An 8,937-nucleotide genomic window follows, 5' to 3' on the forward strand; every position below is an offset into this window, starting at 1 on the left:
TAAATGTCAAGGAATTGAGATAGTGGCAGCATATAAGACCAAGTCAATTGACAAGTCAATAAGACCAAGTCTCAAGCCTTCCATCTTCAACTCCCAATGCCACCTCACAATGGATAAGGAGATGGCTAACCAATTTCTCATCATGTTTATACATACAACACCAATCAACATGCACTTGCATTCTGCTAATCAAATTGTCAAAGCACCACATCACAAATAGGAAACTCCGAGGAACTATCACTTTTATTTCAACTTGCTTTGGAAATTCATAAAGGTGAACACCTGAGGATTCTAGACAGTCTTATATTTCATACACCTCTCTTTTAAAAAAAAATAAATATAAGCAATGCTCTCCAATACTAGAAACGACTTTTGCTTGGGACATGGAAACTTGATCTTTCACATGTATATTTCTTTTTCTCCATTAATGAAACCATGTTTGAATTTTGATGGTCCAATTTGGCCAGTATGTAAAAATAAAAGGTCTGAGCTTACCTTCAATTTGTAGATATGCAATCCACATTGACTGAAGAGCTCCTTGAAGTATAAGTCTGACCTGGTAACGCTCTTATCTTCTTTATCCAACACAAATCCTAGAAAACATGTGATATGTAGTTTAGCAGGTATTCATATTTTAAAAACCTCCAGTACTGCCTAGTGTATAAGCAAGGCTAGGCCAAAATGAAATTGAATCAAATCCACTTTTATCTACTAAAAGAATGCTCAATGTGGTAAAATATTAATTGGCCAATAACACTCCAAAAAGGAGATGATTTGAGCAACAATCAACCAAGAGAAGTGGAAAACTTGTTTGAATGATCCTCCTCAAGGCTGCTGCTAGTAGTCGTGGTAGTAGTAGCAGCAATAATAGCAATAATAACATGATAATAATTAACAAATTAGACCTTATTTTCTTAGGATCGTACACAATTTTAGAATCATTTACACTCATGATTAATAAAATTGAGTAATTTGACAATATCTAACAATTTTTAATTCGTAACAACATTGATTTTTTCTTTTTTTAATTTACATATATATTTAGATATATTTCAGTTCATTTTTTCAAGCATTTTTTATTCAAATTCTTTTTGTCACCTTCAAAAAGGTTCCGAAACTTTACCTAAATGTTTCTATTTTTGTGAATGGAATGACATACTGAGAAGTAATTCAATCCTACCTAGGAGTCTATGTGAAGTTCCATATTTGCTTTTCTTCTTCTTTCCATACTCGTCATCATCAGTATGTGTACTTAGTTTGGTTTTATTTAATCATTAAATTTTCGAACCTCAAGACTTAAGCATTCACAGGATACTTGGGATTTCAAATTGCTTTCAGACATCATCAGTATTTGACTGTTGTCAGCTATTGTGCTAGATAGTTGAGGTCAGCCTGATTTCTCTTAATTTCCCCCAAAACAAGAGAAAGAACCATTCTTACATGCAAAATATGAATAAACATTCAACCATACCATAAGTTTATCTCATTTTCTCCAATTTCAATATCATATTTACAATAGATGTCTAGGCATACATTTCGCCTACTTAAATTTCAAATCAACAATGTTACAAGTGTAGAGATACAGAAGCTTTTAAGCCTTGCACTAAAAAAAAAAAAAAAAAAAAAAAGGGCTTTTAAGTCCTGAGTTGACTATACATTTCTTTTTATTTTTCCTTTATTTTAATAGTAGGCCACTAGTTCAGTGGGTACCCATCTACCCCTCCCAAACCCCCCATCTAATGGGGTACTAAACTGGGTATACTTTTTATTTTTCCCTTAATTTGATTTGGGCATCACATCTCTTTTGTCAATTCTTTCATTTGATTGTCTCTTGGTTGATACAACACAATACGAAGATGAAGACAAAAGAAAATATTAGTTTGTGCCCAATTAATAATAAACTGTGAAAGATGGAACTCAACTAATATTAAACCTAATGAAAAATTTCAAAAAATATAGGATATGACAAGTGGAGAACATGCACACACTATATAGTTGAATATACTTACTACATGGCATAGATAATGATAAACAATTATTAAATGTCATATACATGACTATTTATTATAGTAATAATAAAAATAATAATTTTAAAAGTTCAAAGGAGAAGAAAAAATATATAAACTTACGTTATTTTTCTTTAATAATTTGATTTCAAGCTATTTTATTCAAAATTATAATGTGATTCATGTATGTTTAAGAAATAGACACATATTTCTTAAGTGTAAGAACTATGTCCAAGTAAAAAAAATTTAAAGATATGTTTGGACATATGTTCGACAAATGTTGGGAATTGTTCGACGAGTGTCATGTCGTGTTAGTGTCCAACATGATACGACACCTTCTTAGAAGTATTTGTGCTTCTTAGACTATGACTTTTATTAATTTATGTTCTCAACAGCGATATTATTTTCCTTGAATAGAATGGTTCATTACATGCCAGACTAGTGAGGTTATGTATATGATGATGTGACATCTTCTTCCAGAGCATAAAATCTGAGATATATTTAGGGGGGTGTTGGGTTGTGTTTAGTGTTCAAAATTAACACTCTCATTTTAAATTATATTTTTGATAAGTAAAGTCATTTTCTAAATGTTAGACATGCTTCTACGAGTGTCCAAGAAGTTGGTGTTTGACACTAACACAACACCTCACTGGAAGTATCTATCACCATTGAAGTGTACATGCTACTTGATCATGACAACCATTGATTTCATAACCAGCATGAATGACTTCATCTGAATCATAAGGCTATTTTCATAAACATGCTGGCCAGAAATTTGGACATTAGCTATTTCTGTCAGCTATTTCCAATATTGCAGCTGGCACCACTTTAGCTTCCATGACTTCAAGCTTGACTCAGTGAAGGAACAATTAACTCAAGACGAGAGACAAAAACAAGAGTAACTCTATAGGAAAGATAATTTGTGAATATGCAAGCAGCTACAAGTTATCCAGAACTGAATAGGTTAAGAGTGGGAAACATAAAAAGTGTACTAGCTCTTGCAATGTTCTCCTTCAGCACAAAGAATCCACCAAGCTTCAGACCACCCTAGAAGTGAAAACATAGTCCATCAAAATTAGAATTCACCACATAGAAATGTTCTTTAAAATCATTCAACACAACAACAAAAAATTAAAATAAATAAAAAATAAAAATAAATAAAATCCCACATGTTGAATAAAATCATCCTACAAGGAAACTACGTGACCTTGATACAGATAAGATTGTCCATTGCCACAATGTACATAGTTTCTTTAAGACATTGAGCTCCAAGAATTGTAAATGCAAATGGAATATTTTTATGGATACAAATTTTTGGTGTCATTGTTGAATACGGCAATAAAGGCAAAGATAAAATAATCCATATTTGTCCATAGCTTTTCATCATGAGTACTAAGCATCAGTTAAAAGATTTCAGAGAGGCCGTGACCTAGTGCAACTGACGACAGCAAATGCTATCCACCCCCAACGTTATGACATGGGTTCGAATCACGAGAATCAGCCTCTCCACAATAAAACATGGGGGTAAGGTCGCCTATGTACTACCTCTCCCAAACTTGCTGCAAGTAGGAGGCTTGTGCACTGATGGGTGATTTGGGGTTTCTTATTCAATGACTTTTTCACTTTTTACCAAAAAATGTGCAGAAAATTAGAGAGGTGATGTGACAACTTATAATAAATAAGCAAATAAGTTCACTTATTTAGTGCATTGCCAAACAATGTATGAGTATTGACTTTTTTCATTGAAGTACAAATACTTTGAAAATGAAAGCTAAAAGAGATTAGTCATTGATGACCAATCTTTTTTGAGATCCCACAAACGAGTAGTCATGATAGGTAGGAGACCTTACCTTTGCTCTCTTAAAGAATGATACAAAATCATCATCTGCAAGATGCCCAATACACCATTGAACCCATATAACATCATACCTTCCAGCCTCTAGAGTGAATTCCTAAAACCAATCAAGATTTTAGTTTCACTTTATTTAAAAATTCATAGACAAAACATTAGTGTCATATGTCTCATCTCAAAGAATATTACAAAAATCAAGCCATTGGGCATAAAAAAAACATAATAAAAAAGAAATAAAAAAAATAAAAAGTTATCGGCTATGGCAGATCAACCTAATTAAGAAAAAAATAATGATTTTAACACCAGATAATCTACCATACACTAACCTAGATAAACAAGATAAGTGGCAAACTTAACATTAAAAGATTAGGCACTACAGCACTGCCGTGAATAAAAACCAGATGAGGCACTATAGTAGCCCTTCCAAGCACCAAAACAGATCACGAAAACAGAACAGGTAGAGAAGACAACCAGCCCTTCAGGCAGAGAATCCAGAACAGAACAGAACTGCCATGAAATACTACAGCCTAGCAATCATACCAAACACACTGCCTTGAACTACAGCAGCCCTACATCCACTTCAAGCACCAGGATTGTTTAAGCCAACACAGCAACAAAACAGATACACAGCCATGAGCAAAGCAAAACAAATCAGGCACCACAGATCAACACATCAGCAAAAACAGAACAGGTACTACAGCAGACAGCCAGCCCTTCAGGTACCTACACTACAGCAGACAGACAGAACAGGCACTACAGCAGACACACATCACAGAACACACTGTAAATTAAATGCACCAGAACAGAACAACAACCAGAGCAGCAGGGGAAACAGATCAGCAGAACAGAATAGTGGAAGATTGGACTGCCACAATAGTGGAAGAGTTTGGCAAGAAAAATGGAGGTGAAGTAGAAGAAGAGGAAGAGGAGGAGGAAGGAGCTGGAAACATTGTAGAACAAACTTTGTAAAATAAAATATTAAAATATGGCCAACAAAAAGTTCTATTATTTTAAAATTAGGTTAATTAAAAAACTATTAACATAGGTTAATTGCTTGTGGTTTTAGACAAGTTCATTTGGGAAGGGCTTATGAGTATTCCTTTCATCTTAATGGAGAAAGGGCCTTTATAACAATACAAGGGTGTTTAGTCATTTTAGAGCTTTTCATTGGATTCTTCTCATTTGCTTATTATTCTTGTCTTAAACTTGGCCACTAAGGTCTCTTTCCTTTGAATCAAAAAAAAAAAAAAAAAAACTAAGGTTTCTTTCCACATACCTCTGTCTGCTATTGTGCGCTTTACGGACAAGCAACCAAATCTCTATTCGGTTTGGTGCCCTAAACTCTAAAGTAATTAATCAACTCTACAGAAGTCAACACCTTTGAGTGTTGAAAAATTATTGAACAAATTTATGTGGTGGTTCAATTAAATATTTATTTGTTTAAATAGTAAGATTTATTAATTTTTTTTGTTGGTGTTTCATAAGATAACATAAAAGCATCAATTGATAAATGAATAAAATAACACTTCATAAAATTTTCCATCTGATTTGCTGAATAAACAAATGGAAATCCTATGTCCAAATCATCTCTTCCTCTTTATACTAGATCAACTCTCCACTACACAATCATATTAAAAATATTTATTGTGCGGTACGATATAGAATTTGAGACGAGAATAGGACAAGATTGTGTAAAACTCTTTTGTGGGCAATAGTGTGGTAAGTGTGGAGGATTTAAAGTTAAGTGCTCTTGTGGGTTATAAACAATTGTAAAACTAGTCTTTGGGTGGCCCCAAGTGTTGGCTTAAGCTAGAGTTGGTTTCTCACCAACATCATGCTCTGTTCCCCCCTTCTTTTTTTTCCTTTTCATCCTTATTGATGTAAACTCATATGTAATAAATGATTTCTTCATCAGCCTAAAAATTTTCTTTACTGATAATAAAAAAAAAATTAGGAGAGATGCTCCCCTAGCATATAAACTCGGATTAAAAATTCTACTACTTTATTTTTTTTCCTTAACCCCACATAAATCCCACTTAGACAAGGTCTATAACATAATTAGGGCTGTTAGTCTAGTGGTTGTATGGTACTACTTGGTAATGTGAAGTTTGCAGGTTCAATTCTTATAGAAAAGAATTTGATATATCTTTTGTTTACCTTACGTAAATAGCATAGAGATGAACAATAATTGCATACCTAAGAGGATATTGTCACGATGTTAACTTTTTTTTATAATTTTTTTTATTATATTTTAATTGGTTTAGGATATTGTAATTGGTTTAGGGATTGATAGACATCTTTCATATTTATTATAGTATTTGAGAGGCAACATAAATGGCTATGATACTTTTCTAGTGCTCAATAGACAAACATAAATGATCGTTCATCTCCAAACTTTTCTATCCTCCGTCCCAAAACATTCAAGTCATTGGATCATTGAAAATCTCAAAATGTGATGATCTAAAGACATAATCTAATAAATGTGAATGTTTTGAGACAAGGGAAGCAAAAAATTGGAGACAAAAAGACTCCATATCGTAGATAATATATGAATTTTCACATGGCTTCCCTGTTGTACACACACAGCATAGGCACTAATGGAAGCAAGTACTGAATGCTTCACATGATTTACCTTTACCCATTACTACCATGGCTTTGGTCACCTAGCAGAGTGTGAGTGTTGAATCTTTTTATTAAGCCCAATTCTCAGGTAAGCTTCCTACAACAGATTTGTCTTCACACCCACCATGTGCTTTAGGTTTTTTTGAAATGATAAGACTTTTTCAAAAAAATTAGGTAGGGCAATGTGATAGAGTAACAATTTCAATGGCAAGCCTTACCATCTCACATGTAGAACCTAGTTATACTCTATTAATCGATTACGTGATTAATTCTCCATCCATAAATTAGTCATCAACTCATCCAAATGAGATATGGGTAAGCAGTTGGGCAGATGCGTCTGTATGAGCTGAAATTTCTTAAAATAAAAGGGTTTAACAACCAGCTCTTATTTAACCTGGACGTCACTTAGTGTTCAACACTTGATATTATGCTACATTTAAGCAATGCCTGCGTCTGAGCTCTAGCTCATCTACAGGGTTGATATGGCAAAGTTTGAAATTTCCATTTTGTATAACCCTCCATCTTATCACCACCCTCATTTTAACTTAGAAAGAAGGGGAAAAAATGTTCCACATAGTTTTTAAGAAAATAAAAAGTTTCAACCTTAGGTAGTGCAAGAAATAGCAGCACTGCTAAGGAAAAAATACCACCCCCACCCTCCGAGTCCGAGTCATGCAGTTGCTGAAGAGGGTGCTCAAACTCACCATCAACAAGATTGTCTATATCTTTATTTCTAGAAAAATGTAATGCAACTACCACAGTTCAAAGCAGAGCTATTGAAGGACTAAAAAGGGAAAACCAAAATTTTTTAAAAGAAAAAAAAAAATTACTTCTAGTATCAATATCATGAGTGAAACATGAGGTTCTAAAGAAAATGATAAAGAAATGAGGGAATATGAAAATTTTTGAGAATCTCAAAAAGCCGTTCCAACCAAAGTAACTATCACTTTTGTTTCATCTTCTTACAAGTGAAATAAAACATAATGCTCTAACTTTTTTCATTGAAATAAATTAAGAAAGAACAGAAAAAATTGTATACTCCACACATGTATTGTGTGTGATAAATGATGATAAGAAAGAGAGTTATCTCTGCCAACATCACAGGGTTATGTCCATAACAAAGGTTGCTTCATGAGCTATTTATATGGATGGTGATATGAAACTTACAACAATTTATGCAATGAACTTATTACTAATCAAAAAACATAATGAAAATTTTAACAATATGGATTTTGTGCGTCATTTTCCAATAGAGGCAAACAAAAACATGAATATCAATCGAAAACTATACTTCCTCGAGGAAAAAAAATGTTTAAATTTTCAATTTGATATATTAGATTGGGACAATTTGTGTTTCAATCTCACACTATGTCAAAGCACTAGACATAAATTTTACGCTGTTATTACTAACCAAGACCATCACTATCAATGATCTCATAAAAGCCTAATAAACCATTTTTTCTTTTATTGCCAATATGTATAGACACATATTATATGCATACATCATAGCACCATTGATATATCTTTCTCCATAATTCAAACCTTTGTCTTCATGAATTGTCAAATAACTGAAAATAATTTTTTTAAGAGGCATTACAACAAACACTAATCATCCACACAATAGTTACCCATTTCATCATTACTTATAAAAAGAAGAAGAAGAAGAAGAAGAAGAAGTAGCAACAGCTAATTTCAACAAAGATGATACATAAAATAATAAGATTAAAGAAATAATACCCAATTACATAGTGAAGGCAAGAATAAAGCAACAACTACAATCAGAACAGAAAATTTAGTACCAATTATGTATGTACAGATTGCTAGGGTTAGGATCTTACCAAAATTATGGTGGGTGTGAAGACAAATTAAGTGGGTGTATTTAGAAGCACACAAAAATAACATACACCCATAATTAGTTGCAAATTTCAATTATAAATAATCAAAATTGCTATTAGTCATGATGCTCATAAGATGATTAAAGGATCTTGTAACAAATTTTTTGGAACACATTGACTGAATAAGAACTGTGATGCTGTGCTAAATAGAGATGTCAATAATCTTGAAGAGAGAATAAGAATTTTACCTCCATATGGGAACCTAATCATTAGCTCCGTTCAGCTGCTTTCTGCATCAGTTTATAAAGGTTACATTAGAAAAAAGAGAATGACAAAGAAACTTCAAAAACAAAAAAAAAAAAACAAAATTGAGATATTGTAGAAATTATTAATTACATGAGAAACATGGCAGTTGTAGAAATTATTTGATGTAAATACAATCTGGAGATATTCTATATTCTATGTATAGTACTCACCTTTCAGCATTAGTATTAGTTCACATTATACATCAATGTAATTTCTTTATCTCTTTATAATATATATACATATATATATATATATATATATATATACGTGTTTTTAATTAAACTAAACAGTAGGAACCATTCAATTAAACTAAACT

At 32.5% G+C, this 8,937-nt stretch overlaps 1 long non-coding RNA gene across 1 annotated transcript; it reads right to left on the reverse strand.

Moving 5' to 3' along the window:
* Positions 1-2,537: 2,537 nt before the first annotated feature.
* Positions 2,538-8,612, reverse strand: LOC145819750 (uncharacterized). Its single transcript, XR_014360523.1, has 3 exons — positions 8,564-8,612; positions 3,857-3,958; positions 2,538-3,053 (listed from the first exon to the last, which is right to left on the reverse strand). It is a non-coding gene; the product is annotated as an uncharacterized LOC145819750 (long non-coding RNA).
* Positions 8,613-8,937: the final 325 nt, after the last annotated feature.

This window comes from Camellia sinensis, chromosome 2 (genome assembly GCF_055761805.1).
Source record: "Camellia sinensis isolate YWXY chromosome 2, ASM5576180v1, whole genome shotgun sequence".
Taxonomy (NCBI): Eukaryota; Viridiplantae; Streptophyta; class Magnoliopsida; order Ericales; family Theaceae; genus Camellia; species Camellia sinensis.